The sequence below is a fragment of the Triturus cristatus genome, chromosome 5_2 (genome assembly GCF_964204655.1).
Source record: "Triturus cristatus chromosome 5_2, aTriCri1.1, whole genome shotgun sequence".
Taxonomy (NCBI): Eukaryota; Metazoa; Chordata; class Amphibia; order Caudata; family Salamandridae; genus Triturus; species Triturus cristatus.
Window position 1 is genome coordinate 5,449,324 of NC_140588.1, and position 17,689 is coordinate 5,467,012.

Sequence of the window (17,689 nt, forward strand, 5' to 3'; positions counted from 1 at the left end):
GGTCGACACTGGGGACAGTCTGCCCGTAAAGAGTAAAATCTATCGGCAACCTGATCATGTCAGAGACTGCATCAAGACAGAGGTGCAGAAAATGTTGGAGCTGGGAGTCATTGAACCCTCGGACAGCCCCTGGGCTAGTCCCGTAGTGCTCGTGCCGAAACCTCACACCCAGGGCGGTAAGAAAGAGATGAGGTTTTGCGTGGACTACAGAGGTCTCAATGCGGTCACTAAGACTGATGCCCACCCGATACCAAGAGCAGACGAACTTATCGACCGGTTGGCCTCGGCCAACTACTTAAGTACGTTTGACCTGACAGCTGGGTATTGGCAAATCAGGTTAGCTGAGGAGGCCAAGCCCAAAACAGCATTTTCTACCCCGGGTGGGCATTATCAGTTCGTGGTAATGCCCTTTGGTTTGAAAAATGCACCTGCCACCTTCCAAAGGCTGGTGAATCGAGTTCTCACTGGGTTGGACGACTTCTGTGCGGCGTATCTGGACGATATCGCTGTCTTTAGCTCCACCTGGGAGGATCACCTGGTCCACCTGAGGAAAGTGTTAGAGGCCCTGCAGAAGGCAGGCCTCACTATCAAGGCCACCAAGTGCCAGATAGGGCAGACACAGGTTGTATACCTGGGCCACCTTGTAGGTGGAGGCCAGGTTCAACCATTGGAGAGCAAAATACAGGCCATCCAGGACTGGGCTCCTCCAACCACCCAGACTCAGGTTCGAGCTTTCTTGGGCCTGACTGGTTATTACCGGAAATTTGTCAGAAATTATGGATCCATTGTGACCCCGCTAAACGACCTGACAAGTAAAAAGATGCCAAAAAAAGTTCAGTGGACAGCAAGCTGTCAGAAGGCATTCGATGACCTAAAGCAGGCCATGTGCACAGCACCTATCCTAAAGAGTCCAGACTACTCCAAACCATTCATTGTCCAAACAGACGCTTCGGAGCTGGGTGTGGGAGCTGTTCTATCGCAACTGAATTTTGATGGTCATGACCAGCCCATAGCTTTTATTAGCAGGAGGCTGACCCCCAGAGAGAAGAATTGGTCAGCTATTGAGAGGGAGGCCTTTGCTGTGGTTTGGGCCCTGAAGAAGTTGAGGCCATACTTGTTTGGCACTCACTTCAAGATTCAGACCGACCATAAGCCCCTCTTGTGGCTAAATCAAATGAAGGGTGAAAACCCCAAACTACTTAGGTGGTCCATTTCCCTACAGGGGATGGACTTCACAGTGGAGCATAGACCTGGCACTGATCATGGCAATGCAGATGGGCTCTCCAGGTATTTCCACTTAGAGCAAGAAGACTCACCTGGTCAAGGTTAGCTTATTGTCCCGAAGTTTGGGGGGGGGGTCATGTAGGAGAGTAGGGTCTGCAATCCTATGATCACCCAGATTTTTTTGCTTTTGCTTCATTGGTTTACGACTTTCTCCGGCTGTGGGCCTGCCAATCAGACCCACAGCCTAGCTGTTCTCTCTCGAAATTAACACACATGTACGTTAGGTGCATCCACTAATTGGAACTGGGCCGCCTTGTCAGTCCCTGTCTCAGCATATCACAGGTATCCAGGGCATCGGTGTACCCAGGGCCTACCAGGGGCTGAAGCATGTATTATGCCACCCCTGGAATGGCCGCCCAAATCTGACACAACTGGCTGCCCGACAGCTGGGGCCACGTGGTGCAATCACCCGTTGCTGTAGGTGTAGTATTCCTACACCTAAACCCTAAAGTGGACACATGGATTCCTATCAGTCACTCCTATAGCAGGCCTTATCAATCCTGAAGGCAGAGTGCAGGGGATCATGTGGGACGGTGCTCTGGCGCGAGCTGAGCCCGTCGACGGCTTGCGGAACCAAGTCCTAATAGCCGTTCCATGGTGACGCGGGCCAACTACTTTTAATGCATTTGCTAACTTTGGCCTCACATCACCTATACATGTCGAGTAAGGTGTCATACGAATGGGAATACGAACCCCTCGCCAGTCCTGGTGACGGGGTTAGCATTCCCCCCTTTTAGAGGGACACGACATGGAAGTAACCTTGAACCCCGGTTAAAGTTGACTCAAGCCTCAGCATCACAAAATGGATGCTGCCACCAGACACAAGTCTGACCTCCTGCTGCTGGGGGACCTTCCAGCAAGGGGAGCTTGGACAAAGGGTTTCCTGTCGAGGGCGGTGTTAGCACCGTCCCAGACAGGGTTTGTGTATCCCAGGTAGGCAGGGCTGAAAGGAAGGTGATTGCAAGTGGCACCCCGGTGCTCACTGTGCATAGCCCGGCTCAAACCAGTTTCGGGGGCACACCAGCCCCTGAGCTGGCGCGAAGCCGGACAAAGGTTAGGGGTGTAACCACCCCCCTCCTGGCTCCACCCATAGGTAGAACCTAGTCACGGGCCAGCCCCTTTTCTTAGAATAAAGGTAGGAGCGAGTCCCCTTCCCAAATTGGATAATCAGATAATCGGATAACTCCGAATCACGAACCACTTTCCACGAAAGGAAGTCTTGACTATTTCTGAAGACTCTCCCTTGTGGCTAAGGAGTAGCCACCCTGCACCAGCAGGCACCACCTAAGCGCTTGCGGTTTGCTGTAAGTCTCTCCTACGGATCAAGACTGCCCAGCTCGACGAGACCCGAGTACCCTGCCATCTCTGACCTTTTACCTACCTCATCAGCCCAGCTGAGAGTCGTAGGTGTGACGAGACCTGCGGGACCGGCTATCTTCAGAACCTGCACGACGCTTATCTAGCACGCCCACCGAGGGACCCTCGAGTGAGTGCACCTAGGGTTTGAGAAGCCCTAAACCCTGAGCAGCTCCAGCATCGAAGTCTGTCTCCCCAGCATCCACGAGATCTGCGTGGGGGCCCTTCCGCTCCTTGCTGTTCACCGCGTTGTCCGACCACCTGCCGACCGGCTTGTGGTCCTCTTCACGACGCACCACGTTTTGTTCCATCACTAGTCTGGTTGCTCCAGACTGGCTCTTGCTCCCCTTCAACAGAGGAGTACCACGGACCCTCCTGGTCCACTCCCGACGCCATCTTGACTCCCCCGCTTGGGTTGCCACTGCCAAGATCCGCTGCCCCTTCCTGGGCCCAGCACCATCGACAGCAGACACCTTCGTGGGACAGCTCGCCCTCCATCCTGGTCGCCGCCGCGCCTCCTGGTCCGAGGAACAGCCGAGTCCGACGTCACCCACTCACCTGGTCGAGGTGACTTCAGCCGGTACCCTCCTGGTACCCACACGATCGCTGGCTAGCGGTTGAGAACTGAGTTCCCTCTGCTTTCAGGTTTCCTTCATCACCGATCCAGGCTTGGATCGCTCTGAACATCGTCACTGGTCGCCTGCCAGCAACTTCTTCTTTCAGGCTCCTGAGACTACACGAGGACTCCCGACATCTTGCCGAACTTCACGCAGCCGCAGCCTCCGGGCTAGGTAACTCGAGCATCTCGGTGCTCCATCGCAGGTTCTCTCTACAAGTGTCCAGTTCCTTTTTCGTTTAGTCCCACTGATCGGATCACTCCGGAATCAGTACCTCCAGACTCTAACCATTCGCATTTCACTGTTAGTGTAGATGGTTTCTCGTGCCCCTCGGGCATTTGTGTAAATTGTGCAACTGAAGTATTTTCCTAAGAGTTTTGTAGTGTGCTTAGCTCCCTGACTCATAAAGAGCCAGGGTAGTCTTGTTATAAATAAATATCCTTTTATTTTCATAACAACTTGTGTGGTGTCCTTTCACTTGGTGTTCAAGGGGTATATGTGATGGTAAACAGCTGGCTTAACACGCCCTCTAGAGTTTAGCCTAAGACTGCTCGTATCCACGCTACTAGGATAGCGGGTCTATAAGGTTGACTTACAACCAATCATCAATAAGGGTCGTTTGGAATGATACACAGTGATCACTAGAATAGTGAGCACTACATATCAGGCCAACTTCTCACAGTCAGTATGAGTGAGTGAGTCAGTCAGTGAAAGTGAGTCAGTCAGTGACAGTGAGTGAGTCAGAGTCACTTAGTCAGTGAGAGTTAGTGAGTGAGTCAGTCAGTGAGAGCGAGTGAGTCAGTGAGAGTGAGTGAGTCAGTGAGAGTGAGTCAGTCAGTCAGTGAGAAGGAGTCAGTCAGTGAGAGTGAGTCAGACAGTGAGACTGAATCAGTCAGTCAGTGAGTGAGTCAGTCGGTCAGTGAGAGTGAGTGAGTCAATGAGTCAGTCAGAGAGTGAGTGAGTCAGAGATAGTGAGTGAGTCAGTCAGAGATAGTGAGTGAGTCAGTCAGTGAGAGTGAGTGAGTCAGTCAGTGAGTCAGTCAGTCAGTGAGTCAGTCAGTGAAAGTGAGTGAGTCAGTGAGTCAGTCAGGGAGTGAGTGAGTCAGTCAGTGAGAGTGAGTCAGCCAGTGAGAGTGAGTGAGTCAGTCATTCAGTGAGAATGAGTCAGTCAGTGAGAGTGAGTCAGTCAGTGAGAGTGAGTCAGTCAGTGAGAATGAGTCAGTCAGTGAGAGTGAGTCAGTCAGTCAGTGAGAGTGAGTCAGTCAGTGAGTCAGTGAGAGTGAGTCAGTCAGTCAGTGAGAGTCTGTCAGTCAGTCAGTGAGAGTCAGTCAGTGAGTGAGTCAGTCAGTGAGTGACTCAGTCAGTCAGTGAGAGTGAGTGAGTCAGTGAGTCAGTCAGAGAGGCAGTGAGTCAGTCAGTGAGAGTGAGTGAGTCAGTCAGTGAGAGTGAGTGAGTCAGTCAGTGAGAGCTGATTGAGTCAGTCAGAGTCAGTCAGTCAGTGAGAGTGACTAAGTCAGTCAGTCAGTGAGAGTGAGTCAGTCAGTGAGTCAGTCAGTGAGAGTGAGTCAGTAAGTCAGTGAGTGTGAGTGAGTGAGTCAGTCAGTGAGTCAATCAGTGAGAGTGAGTGAGTGAATGAGGGAGTCAGTCAGTGAGTCAGTCAGAGAGTGAGTCAGTCAAAGTGAGTGTCAGTCAGTGTGAGTGAGTCAGTCAGTGAGAGTGAGTGAGTCAGTCAGAGTCAGTCAGTCAGCGAGAGTCAGTCAGTCAGTGAGTCAGTCAGTCAGTGAGAGGGAGTCAGTCAGTGTGAGTGAGTCAGTCAGTGAGTCAGTCAGTCGGAGTGAGTGAGTCAGTGAGTCAGTGAGTGAGTCAGTCAGTGAGAGTCAGTGAGTCAGTCAGTGAGTCAGTCAGTGAGAGTGAGTCAGTCAGTGAGTCAGTCAGTGAGAGTGAGTCAGTCAGTCAGTCAGTGTGAGTGAGACAGTCAGTTAGTGAGAGTGAGTAAGTCAGTGAGAGTCAGTCAGTCAGTGAGAGTGAGTAAGTCAGTGAGAGTGAGTGAGTCAGTGAGAGTGAGTCAGTCAGTCAGTGAGAAGGAGTCAGTCAGTGAGAGTGAGTCAGTCAGTGACACTGAGTCAGTCAGTCAGTAAGTCAGTCAGTCAGTCAGTGAGAGTGAGTGAGTCAATGAGTCAGTCAGAGAGTGAGTGAGTCAGAGATAGTGAGTGAGTCAGTCAGAGATAGAGAGTGAGTCAATCAGTGAGAGTGAGTCAGTCAGTCAGTCAGTGAGTCAGTCAGTGAAAGTGAGAAAGTCAGTGAGTCAGCCAGAGAGTGAGTCAGTCAGTCAGTAAGAGTGAGGCAGTCAGTGAGAGTGAGTGAGTCAGTGAGAGTGAGTCAGTCAGTGAGAGTGAGTCAATCAGTGAGAATGAGTCAGTCAGTGAGAGTGAGTCAGTCAGTCAGTGAGAGTGAGTCAGGCAGTGAGTCAGTGAGAGTGAGTCAGTCAGTCAGTGAGAGTCTGTCAATCAGTCAGTGAGAGTCAGTCAGTGAGTGAGTCAGTCAGTGAGTGAGTCAGTCGGTCAGTGCGAGTGAGTGAGTAAGTCAGAGAGGGAGTGAGTCAGTCAGTGAGAGTGACTGAGAGTCAGTCAGTGAGAGTGAGTCAGTCAGTCAGTGACAGTGAGTCAGGCAGTGAGTCAGTGAGAGTGAGTCAGTCAGTCAGTGAGAGTCTGTCAATCAGTCAGTGAGTCAGTCAGAGAGGGAGTGAGTCAGTCAGTGAGAGTGAGTGAGTCAGTCAGTGAGAGTGAGTGAGTCAGTCAGTGAGAGCTGATTGAGTCAGTCAGAATCAGTCAGTCAGTGAGAGTGACTGAGTCAGTCAGTCAGTGAGAGTGAGTCAGTCAGTGAGTCAGTCAGTGAGTGTGAGTGAGTCAGTCAGTCAGTGAGTCAGTCAGTGAGAGTGAGTGAGGGAGTCAGTCAGTGAGTGAGTCAGTGAGTCAGTCAGAGAGTGAGTCAGTCAGAGTGAGTGTCAGTCAGTATGAGTGAGTGAGTCAGTCAGTGAAAGTGAGTCAGTCAGTGACAGTGAGTGAGTCAGAATCAGTCAGTCAGTGAGACTGACTGAGTCAGTCAGTCAGTGAGAGTGAGTCAGTCAGTGAGTCAGTCAGTGAGAGTGAGTCAGTCAGTCAGTGAGTGTGAGTCAGTCAGTCAGTCATTGAGTCAATCAGTGAGAATGAGTGAGTGAGGGAGTCAGTCAGTGAGTCAGTCAGAGAGTGAGTCAGTCAGAGTGAGTCAGTCAGTGAGAGTTAGTGAGTGAGTGAGTCAGTGAGAGTGAGTGAGTCAGTGAGAGTGAGTGAGTCAGTGAGAGTGAATGAGTCAGTGAGAGTGAGTCAGTCAGTCAGTGAGAAGGAGTCAGTCAGTGAGACTGAGTCAGTCAGTCAGTGAGTCAGTCAGTCAGTCAGTGAGAGTGAGTGAGTCAGTCAGTGAGAGTGAGTCAGTCAGGGAGTCAGTCAGTGAAAGGGAGTGAGTCAGTGAGTCAGTCAGGGAGTGAGTGAGTCAGTCAGTGAGAGTGAGTCAGTCAGTGAGAGTGAGTGAGTGAGTCAGTCATTCAGTGAGAGTGAGTCAGTCAGTGAGAGTGAGTCAATCAGTGAGAATGAGTCAGTCAGTGAGAGTGAGTCAGTCAGTGAGAGTGAGTCAGTCAGTGAGTCAGTGAGAGTGAGTCAGTCAGTCAGTGAGAGTTTGTAAGTCAGTCAGTGTGAGTCAGTCAGTGAGTCAGTCAGTCAGTGAGTGAGTCGGTCAGACAGTGAGAGTGAGTGAGTGAGTGAGTGAGTCAGTCAATGAGTCAGTCAGTGTGAGTGAGTCAGTCAGTGAAAGTGAGTCAGACAGTGGGAGTGAGTCAGTCTGTGAAAGTGAGTCAGTCAGTGGGAGGTAGTCAGTCAGTGAGAGTGAGTCAGTCAGTCAGTGAGAGTGAGTGAGTCAGTCAGTCAGTGAGAGGGAGTCAGTCAGTCAGTGAGAGTGAGTGAGTCAGTCAGTCAGTGAGACTGAGTCAGTCAGTGAGAGTGAGCCAGTCAGTGAGAATGAGTCAGTCAGTCAGTGAGAATGAATAAGTCAGTCAGTGAGAGGGACTCAGTCAGTGTGAGTGAGTCAGTCAGTGAGTCACTCAGTCACTGAGAGTGAGTGAGGCAGTCAGTCAGTGAGTCAGTCAGTGAGAGTGAGTGAGTCAGTGAGTCAGTCAGAGAGTGAGTGAGTCAGTCAGTGTGAGTGAGTGAGTCAGTCAGTGTGAGTGAGTCAGTCAGTCATAGAGAGTGAGTGAGTCAGTCAGTGTGATTGAGTGAGTCAGTCAGAGAGAGTAAGTCATTCAGTGAGAGTGAGTATGTCAGTGAATCAGTCAGTGAGAGTGAGTGAGTGAGTGAGTCAGTCAGTCAGTGAGTGTGAGTCAGTCAGTCAGTCAGTGAGTCAGTCAGTGAGAGTGAGTGAGGAAGTCAGTCAGTGAGTGAGTCAGTGAGTCAGTCAGAGAGTGAGTCAGTCAGAGTGAGTGTCAGTCAGTATGAGTGAGTGAGTCAGTCAGTGAAAGTGAGTCAGTCAGTGACAGTGAGTGAGTCAAAGTCAGTCAGTCAATGAGAGTTAGTGAGTGAGTGAGTCAGTGAGAGTGAGTGAGTCAGTGAGAGTGAGTAAGTCAGTGAGAGTGAGTGAGTCAGTGAGAGTGAGTCAGTCAGTCAGTGAGAAGGAGTCAGTCAGTGAGAGTGAGTCAGTCAGTGACACTGAGTCAGTCAGTCAGTCATTGAGTCAGTCAGGCAGTGAGAGTGAGTGAGTCAATGAGTCAGTCAGAGAGTGAGTGAGTCAAAGATAGTGAGTCAGTCAGTCAGAGATAGTGAGTGAGTCTATCAGTGAGAGTGAGTGAGTCAGTCAGTCAGTCAGTGAGTCAGTCACTGAAAGTGAGAAAGTCAGTGAGTCAGTCAGAGAGTGAGTGAGTCAGTCAGTGAGAGTGAGTGAGTCAGTCATTCAGTGAGAGTGAGTCAGTCAGTGACACTGAGTCAGTCAGTCAGTGAGTGAGTTAGTCAGTCAGTGAGAGTGAGTGAGTCAGTCAGTGAGAGTGAGTCAGTCAGTCAGTCAGTCAGTCAGTGAGTCAGTCAGTGAAAGTGAGTGAGTCAGTGGGTCAATCAGGGAGTGAGTGAGTCCTTCAGTGAGAGTGAGTCAGTCAGTGAGAGTGAGTGAGTCAGTCATTCAGTGAGAGTGAGTCAGTCAGTGAGAATGAGTCAGTCAGTGAGAGTGAGTCAGTCAGTGAGAGTGAGTCAGTCAGTGAGTCAGTGAGAGTGAGTCAGTCAGTCAGTGAGAGTCTGTCAGTCAGTCAGTGAGAGTCAGTCAGTGAGTCAGTCAGTCAGTGAGTCAGTCAGTCAGGCAGTGAGAGTGAGTGAGTCAGTGAGTCAGTCAGAGAGTGAGTCATTCAGAGTGAGTGTCAGTCAGTATGAGTGAGTGAGTCAGTCAGTGAAAGTGAGTCAGTCAGTGACAGTGAGTGAGTCAGAGTCACTTAGTCAGTGAGAGTTAGTGAGTGAGTCAGTCAGTGAGAGCGAGTGAGTCAGTGAGAGTGAGTGAGTCAGTGAGAGTGAGTCAGTCAGTCAGTGAGAAGGAGTGAGTCAGTGAGAGTGAGTCAGACAGTGAGACTGAATCAGTCAGTCAGTGAGTGAGTAAGTCGGTCAGTGAGAGTGAGTGAGTCAATGAGTCAGTCAGAGAGTGAGTGAGTCAGAGATAGTGAGTGAGTCAGTCAGAAATAGTGAGTGAGTCAGTCAGTGAGAGTGAGTCAGTCAGTGAGTCAGTCAGTCAGTGAGTCAGTCAGTGAAAGTGAGTGAGTCAGTGAGTCAGTCAGGGAGTGAGTGAGTCAGTCAGTGAGAGTGAGTCAGCCAGTGAGAGTGAGTGAGTCAGTCATTCAGTGAGAGTGAGTCAGTCAGTGAGAGTGAGTCGGTCAGTGAGAGTGAGTCAGTCAGTGAGAATGAGTCAGTCAGTGAGAGTGAGTCAGTCAGTCAGTGAGAGTGAGTCAGTCAGTGAGTCAGTGAGAGTGAGTCAGTCAGTCAGTGAGAGTCTGTCAGTCAGTCAGTGAGAGTCAGTCAGTGAGTGAGTCAGTCAGTGAGTGACTCAGTCAGTCAGTGAGAGTGAGTGAGTCAGTCAGAGAGGCAGTGAGTCAGTCAGTGAGAGTGAGTGAGTCAGTCAGTGAGAGTGAGTGAGTCAGTCAGTGAGAGCTGATTGAGTCAGTCAGAGTCAGTCAGTCAGTGAGAGTGACTAAGTCAGTCAGTGAGAGTGAGTCAGTCAGTGAGTCAGTCAGTGAGAGTGAGTCAGTAAGTCAGTGAGTGTGAGTGAGTGAGTCAGTCAGTGAGTCAATCAGTGAGAGTGAGTGAGTGAATGAGGGAGTCAGTCAGTGAGTCAGTCAGAGAGTGAGTCAGTCAAAGTGAGTGTCAGTCAGTGTGAGTGAGTCAGTCAGTGAGAGTGAGTGAGTCAGTCAGAGTCAGTCAGTCAGTGAGAGTCAGTCAGTCAGTGAGTCAGTCAGTCAGTGAGAGGGAGTCAGTCAGTGTGAGTGAGTCAGTCAGTGAGTCAGTCAGTCGGAGTGAGTGAGTCAGTGAGTCAGTGAGTGAGTCAGTCAGTGAGAGTCAGTGAGTCAGTCAGTGAGTCAGTCAGTGAGAGTGAGTCAGTCAGTGAGTCAGTCAGTGAGTCAGTCAGTGAGAGTGAGTGAGTCAGTCAGTCAGTCAGTGTGAGTGAGACAGTCAGTTAGTGAGAGTGAGTAAGTCAGTGAGAGTCAGTCAGTCAGTGAGTGAGTCAGTCAGTCAGTCAGTGAGTCAGTCAGTCAGTGAGAGTCAGTCAGTCAGTGAGTGAGTCAGTCAGTGAGTCAGTCAGAGATAGTGAGTGAGTCAGTCAGTGAGAGTGAGTCAGTCAGTGAGTCTATCAGTGAGAGTGAGTGAGTCAGTCAGTCAGTCAGTGAGTCAGTCACTGAAAGTGAGAAAGTCAGTGAGTCAGTCAGAGAGTGAGTGAGTCAGTCAGTGAGAGTGAGTGAGTCAGTCATTCAGTGAGAGTGAGTCAGTCAGTGACACTGAGTCAGTCAGTCAGTGAGTGAGTTAGTCAGTCAGTGAGAGTGAGTGAGTCAGTCAGTGAGAGTGAGTCAGTCAGTCAGTCAGTCAGTCAGTCAGTCAGTGAAAGTGAGTGAGTCAGTGGGTCAATCAGGGAGTGAGTGAGTCCTTCAGTGAGAGTGAGTCAGTCAGTGAGAGTGAGTGAGTCAGTCCTTCAGTGAGAGTGAGTCAGTCAGTGAGAATGAGTCAGTCAGTGAGAGTGAGTCAGTCAGTGAGTCAGTGAGAGTGAGTCAGTCAGTCAGTGAGAGTCTGTCAGTCAGTCAGTGAGAGTCAGTCAGTGAGTCAGTCAGTCAGTGAGTCAGTCAGTCAGGCAGTGAGAGTGAGTGAGTCAGTGAGTCAGTCAGAGAGTGAGTCATTCAGAGTGAGTGTCAGTCAGTATGAGTGAGTGAGTCAGTCAGTGAAAGTGAGTCAGTCAGTGACAGTGAGTGAGTCAGAGTCACTTAGTCAGTGAGAGTTAGTGAGTGAGTCAGTCAGTGAGAGCGAGTGAGTCAGTGAGAGTGAGTGAGTCAGTGAGAGTGAGTCAGTCAGTCAGTGAGAAGGAGTGAGTCAGTGAGAGTGAGTCAGACAGTGAGACTGAATCAGTCAGTCAGTGAGTGAGTAAGTCGGTCAGTGAGAGTGAGTGAGTCAATGAGTCAGTCAGAGAGTGAGTGAGTCAGAGATAGTGAGTGAGTCAGTCAGAAATAGTGAGTGAGTCAGTCAGTGAGAGTGAGTCAGTCAGTGAGTCAGTCAGTCAGTGAGTCAGTCAGTGAAAGTGAGTGAGTCAGTGAGTCAGTCAGGGAGTGAGTGAGTCAGTCAGTGAGAGTGAGTCAGCCAGTGAGAGTGAGTGAGTCAGTCATTCAGTGAGAGTGAGTCAGTCAGTGAGAGTGAGTCGGTCAGTGAGAGTGAGTCAGTCAGTGAGAATGAGTCAGTCAGTGAGAGTCAGTCAGTCAGTCAGTGAGAGTGAGTCAGTCAGTGAGTCAGTGAGAGTGAGTCAGTCAGTCAGTGAGAGTCTGTCAGTCAGTCAGTGAGAGTCAGTCAGTGAGTGAGTCAGTCAGTGAGTGACTCAGTCAGTCAGTGAGAGTGAGTGAGTCAGTCAGAGAGGCAGTGAGTCAGTCAGTGAGAGTGAGTGAGTCAGTCAGTGAGAGTGAGTGAGTCAGTCAGTGAGAGCTGATTGAGTCAGTCAGAGTCAGTCAGTCAGTGAGAGTGACTAAGTCAGTCAGTGAGAGTGAGTCAGTCAGTGAGTCAGTCAGTGAGAGTGAGTCAGTAAGTCAGTGAGTGTGAGTGAGTGAGTCAGTCAGTGAGTCAATCAGTGAGAGTGAGTGAGTGAATGAGGGATTCAGTCAGTGAGTCAGTCAGAGAGTGAGTCAGTCAAAGTGAGTGTCAGTCAGTGTGAGTGAGTCAGTCAGTGAGAGTGAGTGAGTCAGTCAGAGTCAGTCAGTCAGTGAGAGTCAGTCAGTCAGTGAGTCAGTCAGTCAGTGAGAGGGAGTCAGTCAGTGTGAGTGAGTCAGTCAGTGAGTCAGTCAGTCGGAGTGAGTGAGTCAGTGAGTCAGTGAGTGAGTCAGTCAGTGAGAGTCAGTGAGTCAGTCAGTGAGTCAGTCAGTGAGAGTGAGTCAGTCAGTGAGTCAGTCAGTGAGTCAGTCAGTGAGAGTGAGTGAGTCAGTCAGTCAGTCAGTGTGAGTGAGACAGTCAGTTAGTGAGAGTGAGTAAGTCAGTGAGAGTCAGTCAGTCAGTGAGTGAGTCAGTCAGTCAGTCAGTGAGTCAGTCAGTCAGTGAGAGTCAGTCAGTCAGTGAGTGAGTCAGTCAGTGAGTCAGTCAGAGATAGTGAGTGAGTCAGTCAGTGAGAGTGAGTCAGTCAGTGAGTCTATCAGTGAGAGTGAGTGAGTCAGTCAGTCAGTCAGTGAGTCAGTCACTGAAAGTGAGAAAGTCAGTGAGTCAGTCAGAGAGTGAGTGAGTCAGTCAGTGAGAGTGAGTGAGTCAGTCATTCAGTGAGAGTGAGTCAGTCAGTGACACTGAGTCAGTCAGTCAGTGAGTGAGTTAGTCAGTCAGTGAGAGTGAGTGAGTCAGTCAGTGAGAGTGAGTCAGTCAGTCAGTCAGTCAGTCAGTGAGTCAGTCAGTGAAAGTGAGTGAGTCAGTGGGTCAATCAGGGAGTGAGTGAGTCCTTCAGTGAGAGTGAGTCAGTCAGTGAGAGTGAGTGAGTCAGTCATTCAGTGAGAGTGAGTCAGTCAGTGAGAATGAGTCAGTCAGTGAGAGTGAGTCAGTCAGTGAGAGTGAGTCAGTCAGTGAGTCAGTGAGAGTGAGTCAGTCAGTCAGTGAGAGTCTGTCAGTCAGTCAGTGAGAGTCAGTCAGTGAGTCAGTCAGTCAGTGAGTCAGTCAGTCAGGCAGTGAGAGTGAGTGAGTCAGTGAGTCAGTCAGAGAGTGAGTCATTCAGAGTGAGTGTCAGTCAGTATGAGTGAGTGAGTCAGTCAGTGAAAGTGAGTCAGTCAGTGACAGTGAGTGAGTCAGAGTCACTTAGTCAGTGAGAGTTAGTGAGTGAGTCAGTCAGTGAGAGCAAGTGAGTCAGTGAGAGTGAGTGAGTCAGTGAGAGTGAGTCAGTCAGTCAGTGAGAAGGAGTGAGTCAGTGAGAGTGAGTCAGACAGTGAGACTGAATTAGTCAGTCAGTGAGTGAGTAAGTCGGTCAGTGAGAGTGAGTGAGTCAATGAGTCAGTCAGAGAGTGAGTGAGTCAGAGATAGTGAGTGAGTCAGTCAGAAATAGTGAGTGAGTCAGTCAGTGAGAGTGAGTCAGTCAGTGAGTCAGTCAGTCAGTGAGTCAGTCAGTGAAAGTGAGTGAGTCAGTGAGTCAGTCAGGGAGTGAGTGAGTCAGTCAGTGAGAGTGAGTCAGCCAGTGAGAGTGAGTGAGTCAGTCATTCAGTGAGAGTGAGTCAGTCAGTGAGAGTGAGTCGGTCAGTGAGAGTGAGTCAGTCAGTGAGAATGAGTCAGTCAGTGAGAGTGAGTCAGTCAGTCAGTGAGAGTGAGTCAGTCAGTGAGTCAGTGAGAGTGAGTCAGTCAGTCAGTGAGAGTCTGTCAGTCAGTCAGTGAGAGTCAGTCAGTGAGTCAGTCAGTCAGTGAGTGACTCAGTCAGTCAGTGAGAGTGAGTGAGTCAGTCAGAGAGGCAGTGAGTCAGTCAGTGAGAGTGAGTGAGTCAGTCAGTGAGAGTGAGTGAGTCAGTCAGTGAGAGCTGATTGAGTCAGTCAGAGTCAGTCAGTCAGTGAGAGTGACTAAGTCAGTCAGTGAGAGTGAGTCAGTCAGTGAGTCAGTCAGTGAGAGTGAGTCAGTAAGTCAGTGAGTGTGAGTGAGTGAGTCAGTCAGTGAGTCAATCAGTGAGAGTGAGTGAGTGAATGAGGGAGTCAGTCAGTGAGTCAGTCAGAGAGTGAGTCAGTCAAAGTGAGTGTCAGTCAGTGTGAGTGAGTCAGTCAGTGAGAGTGAGTGAGTCAGTCAGAGTCAGTCAGTCAGTGAGAGTCAGTCAGTCAGTGAGTCAGTCAGTCAGTGAGAGGGAGTCAGTCAGTGTGAGTGAGTCAGTCAGTGAGTTAGTCAGTCGGAGTGAGTGAGTCAGTGAGTCAGTGAGTGAGTCAGTCAGTGAGAGTCAGTGAGTCAGTCAGTGAGTCAGTCAGTGAGAGTGAGTCAGTCAGTGAGTCAGTCAGTGAGTCAGTCAGTGAGAGTGAGTGAGTCAGTCAGTCAGTCAGTGTGAGTGAGACAGTCAGTTAGTGAGAGTGAGTAAGTCAGTGAGAGTCAGTCAGTCAGTGAGTGAGTCAGTCTGTCAGTCAGTGAGTCAGTCAGTCAGTGAGAGTCAGTCAGTCAGTGAGTGAGTCAGTCAGTGAGTCAGTCAGAGATAGTGAGTGAGTCAGTCAGTGAGAGTGAGTCAGTCAGTGAGTCAGTCAGTGAGAGTCAGTGAGTCAGTCAGTGAGTCAGTCAGTGAGAATGAGTCAGTCAGTGAATCAGTCAGTGAGAGTGAGTGAGTCAGTCAGTGAGAGTGAGTGAGTCAGTCAGTGAGACTGAGTCAGTCAGTGAGACTGAGTCAGTCAGTGAGTGAGTCAGTGAGTCAGTCAGAGAGTGAGTCAGTCAGAGTGAGTGTCAGTCAGTATGAGTGAGTGAGTCAGTCAGTGAAAGTGAGTCAGTCAGTGACAGTGAGTGAGTCAAAGTCAGTCAGTCAGTGAGAGTTAGTGAGTGAGTGAGTCAGTGAGAGTGAGTGAGTCAGTGAGAGTGAGTAAGTCAGTGAGAGTGAGTGAGTCAGTGAGAGTGAGTCAGTCAGTCAGTGAGAAGGAGTCAGTCAGTGAGAGTGAGTCAGTCAGTGACACTGAGTCAGTCAGTCAGTAAGTGAGTCAGTCAGTCAGTGAGAGTGAGTGAGTAAATGAGTCAGTCAGAGTGAGTGAGTCAGAGATAGTGAGTGAGTCAGTTAGAGATAGTGAGTGAGTCAATCAATGAGAGTGAGTGAGTCAGTCAGTCAGTCAGTGAGTCAGTCAGTGAAAGTCAGTGAGTCAGTCAGAGAGTGAGTGAGTCAGTCAGTGAGAGTGAGTCAGTCAGTGAGAGTGAGTCCGTCAGTGAGAGTCAGTCAGTCAGTGAGTCAGTGAGAGTGAGTCAGTCAGTCAGTAAGAGTCTGTCAGTCAGTCAGTGAGAGTCAGTCAGTGAGTGAGTCAGTCAGTGAGTCAGTCAGTGAGTCAGTCAGTGTGAGTGAGTGAGTCAGTAAAAGTGAGTCAGTCAGTGGGAGTGAGTCAGTCAGTGAGAGTGAGTCAGTCAGTCAGTGTGAGTGAGTCAGTCAATGAAAGTGAGTCAGTCAGTGGGAGTGAGTCAGTAAGTGAGAGTGAGTGAGTCAGTCAGTGAGAGTGAGTGAGTGAGTCAGTCAGTGAGAGTGAGTCAGTCAGTCAGTGAGAGTGAGTGAGTGAGTCAGTCAGTGAGAGTGAGTCAGTCAGTGAGAGTGAGCCAGTCAGTGAGAATGAGTCAGTCAGTCAGTGAGAGTGAATAAGTCAGTCAGTGAGAGGGACTCAGTCAGTGTGAGTGAGTCAGTCAGTCAGAGAGTGAGTGAGTCAGTCAGTGTGATTGAGTGAGTCAGTCAGAGAGAGTAAGTCATTCAGTGAGAGTGAGTGAGTCAGTGAATCAGTCAGTGAGAGTGAGGGAGTCAGTCTGTCAGTCAGTCAGTCAGTTAGGCAGTCAGTGAGAGTGAGTGAGGGAGTCAGTCAGTGAGTGAGTCAGTGAGTCAGTCAGAGAGTGAGTCAGTCAGAGTGAGTGTCAGTCAGTATGAGTGAGTGAGTCAGTCAGTGAAAGTGAGTCAGTCAGTGACAGTGAGTGAGTCAAAGTCAGTCAGTCAGTGAGAGTTAGTGAGTGAGTCAGTGAGAGTGAGTGAGTCAGTGAGAGTGAGAGTGAGTAAGTCAGTGAGAGTGAGTGAGTCAGTGAGAATGAGTCAGTCAGTCAGTGAGAAGGAGTCAGTCAGTGAGAGTGAGTCAGTTAGTGACACTGAGTCAGTCAGTCAGTAAGTGAGTCAGTCAGTGAGAGTGAGTGAGTCAATGAGTCAGTCAGAGAGTGAGTGAGTCAGAGATAGTGAGTGAGTCAGTCAGAGATAGAGAGTGAGTCAATCAGTGAGAGTGAGTCAGTCAGTCAGTCAGTGAGTCAGTCAGTGAAAGTGAGAAAGTCAGTGAGTCAGCACGAGAGTAAGTCAGTCAGTCAGTAAGAGTGAGGCAGTCAGTGAGAGTGAGTGAGTCAGTGAGAGTGAGTCAGTCAGTGAGAGTGAGTCAATCAGTGAGAATGAGTCAGTCAGTGAGAGTGAGTCAGTCAGTCAGTGAGAGTGAGTCAGGCAGTGAGTCAATGAGAGTGAGTCAGTCAGTCAGTGAGAGTCTGTCAATCAGTCAGTGAGAGTCAGTCAGTGAGTGAGTCAGTCAGTGAGTGAGTCAGTCATTCAGTGCGAGTGAGTGAGTAAGTCAGAGAGGGAGTGAGTCAGTCAGTGAGAGTGAGTGAGTCAGTCAGTGAGAGTGAGTGAGTCAGTCAGTGAGAGCTGATTGAGTTAGTCAGAATCAGTCAGTCAGTGAGAGTGACTGAGAGTCAGTCAGTGAGAGTGAGTCAGTCAGTCAGTGACAGTGAGTCAGGCAGTGAGTCAGTGAGAGTGAGTCAGACAGTCAGTGAGAGTCTGTCAATCAGTCAGTGAGAGTCAGTCAGTGAGTCAGTCAGTCAGTGAGTCAGTCAGTCATTCAGTGAGAGTGATTGAGTCAGTGAGTCAGTCAGAGAGGGAGTGAGTCAGTCAGTGAGAGTGAGTGAGTCAGTCAGTGAGAGTGAGTGAGTCAGTCAGTGAGAGCTGATTGAGTCAGTCAGAATCAGTCAGTCAGTGAGAGTGACTGAGTCAGTCAGTCAGTGAGAGTGAGTCAGTCAGTGTGAGTGAGTCAGTCAGTCAGTGAGTCAGTCAGTGAGAGTGAGTGAGGGAGTCAGTCAGTGAGTGAGTCAGTGAGTCAGTCAGAGAGTGAGTCTGTCAGAGTGAGTGTCTGTCAGTATGAGTGAGTGAGTCAGTCAGTGAAAGTGAGTCAGTCAGTGACAGTGAGTGAGTCAGAGTCACTCAGTCAGTGAGAGTTAGTGAGTGAGTCAGTCAGTGAGAGCGAGTGAGTCAGTGAGAGTGAGTGAGTCAGTGAGAGTGAGTCAGTCAGTCAGTGAGAAGGAGTCAGTCAGTGAGAGTGAGTCAGACAGTGAGACTGAATCAGTCAGTCAGTGAGTGAGTCAGTCGGTCAGTGAGAGTGAGTGAGTCAATGAGTCAGTCAGAGAGTGAGTGAGTCAGAGATAGTGAGTGAGTCAGTCAGAGATAGTGAGTGAGTCAGTCAGTGAGAGTGAGTCAGTCAGTGAGTCAGTCAGTCAGTCAGTGAGTCAGTCAGTGAAAGTGAGTGAGTCAGTGAGTCAGTCAGGGAGTGAGTGAGTCAGTCAGTGAGAGTGAGTCAGTCAGTGAGAGTGAGTGAGTCAGTCATTCAGTGAGAGTGAGTCAGTCAGTGAGAGTGAGTCAGTCAGTGAGAATGAGTCAGTCAGTGAGAGTGAGTCAGTCAGTCAGTGAGAGTGAGTCAGTCAGTGAGTCAGTGAGAGTGAGTCAGTCAGTCAGTGAGAGTCTGTCAGTCAGTCAGTGAGAGTCAGTCAGTGAGTGAGTCAGTCAGTGAGTCAGTCAGTCAAATAGTGAGAGTGAGTGAGTCAGTCAGAGAGGCAGTGAGTCAGTCAGTGAGAGTGAGTGAGTCAGTCAGTGAGAGTGAGTGAGTCAGTCAGTGAGAGCTGATTGAGTTAGTCAGAATCAGTCAGTCAGTGAGACTGACTGAGTCAGTCAGTCAGTGAGAGTGAGTCAGTCAGTGAGTCAGTCAGTGAGAGTGAGTCAGTCAG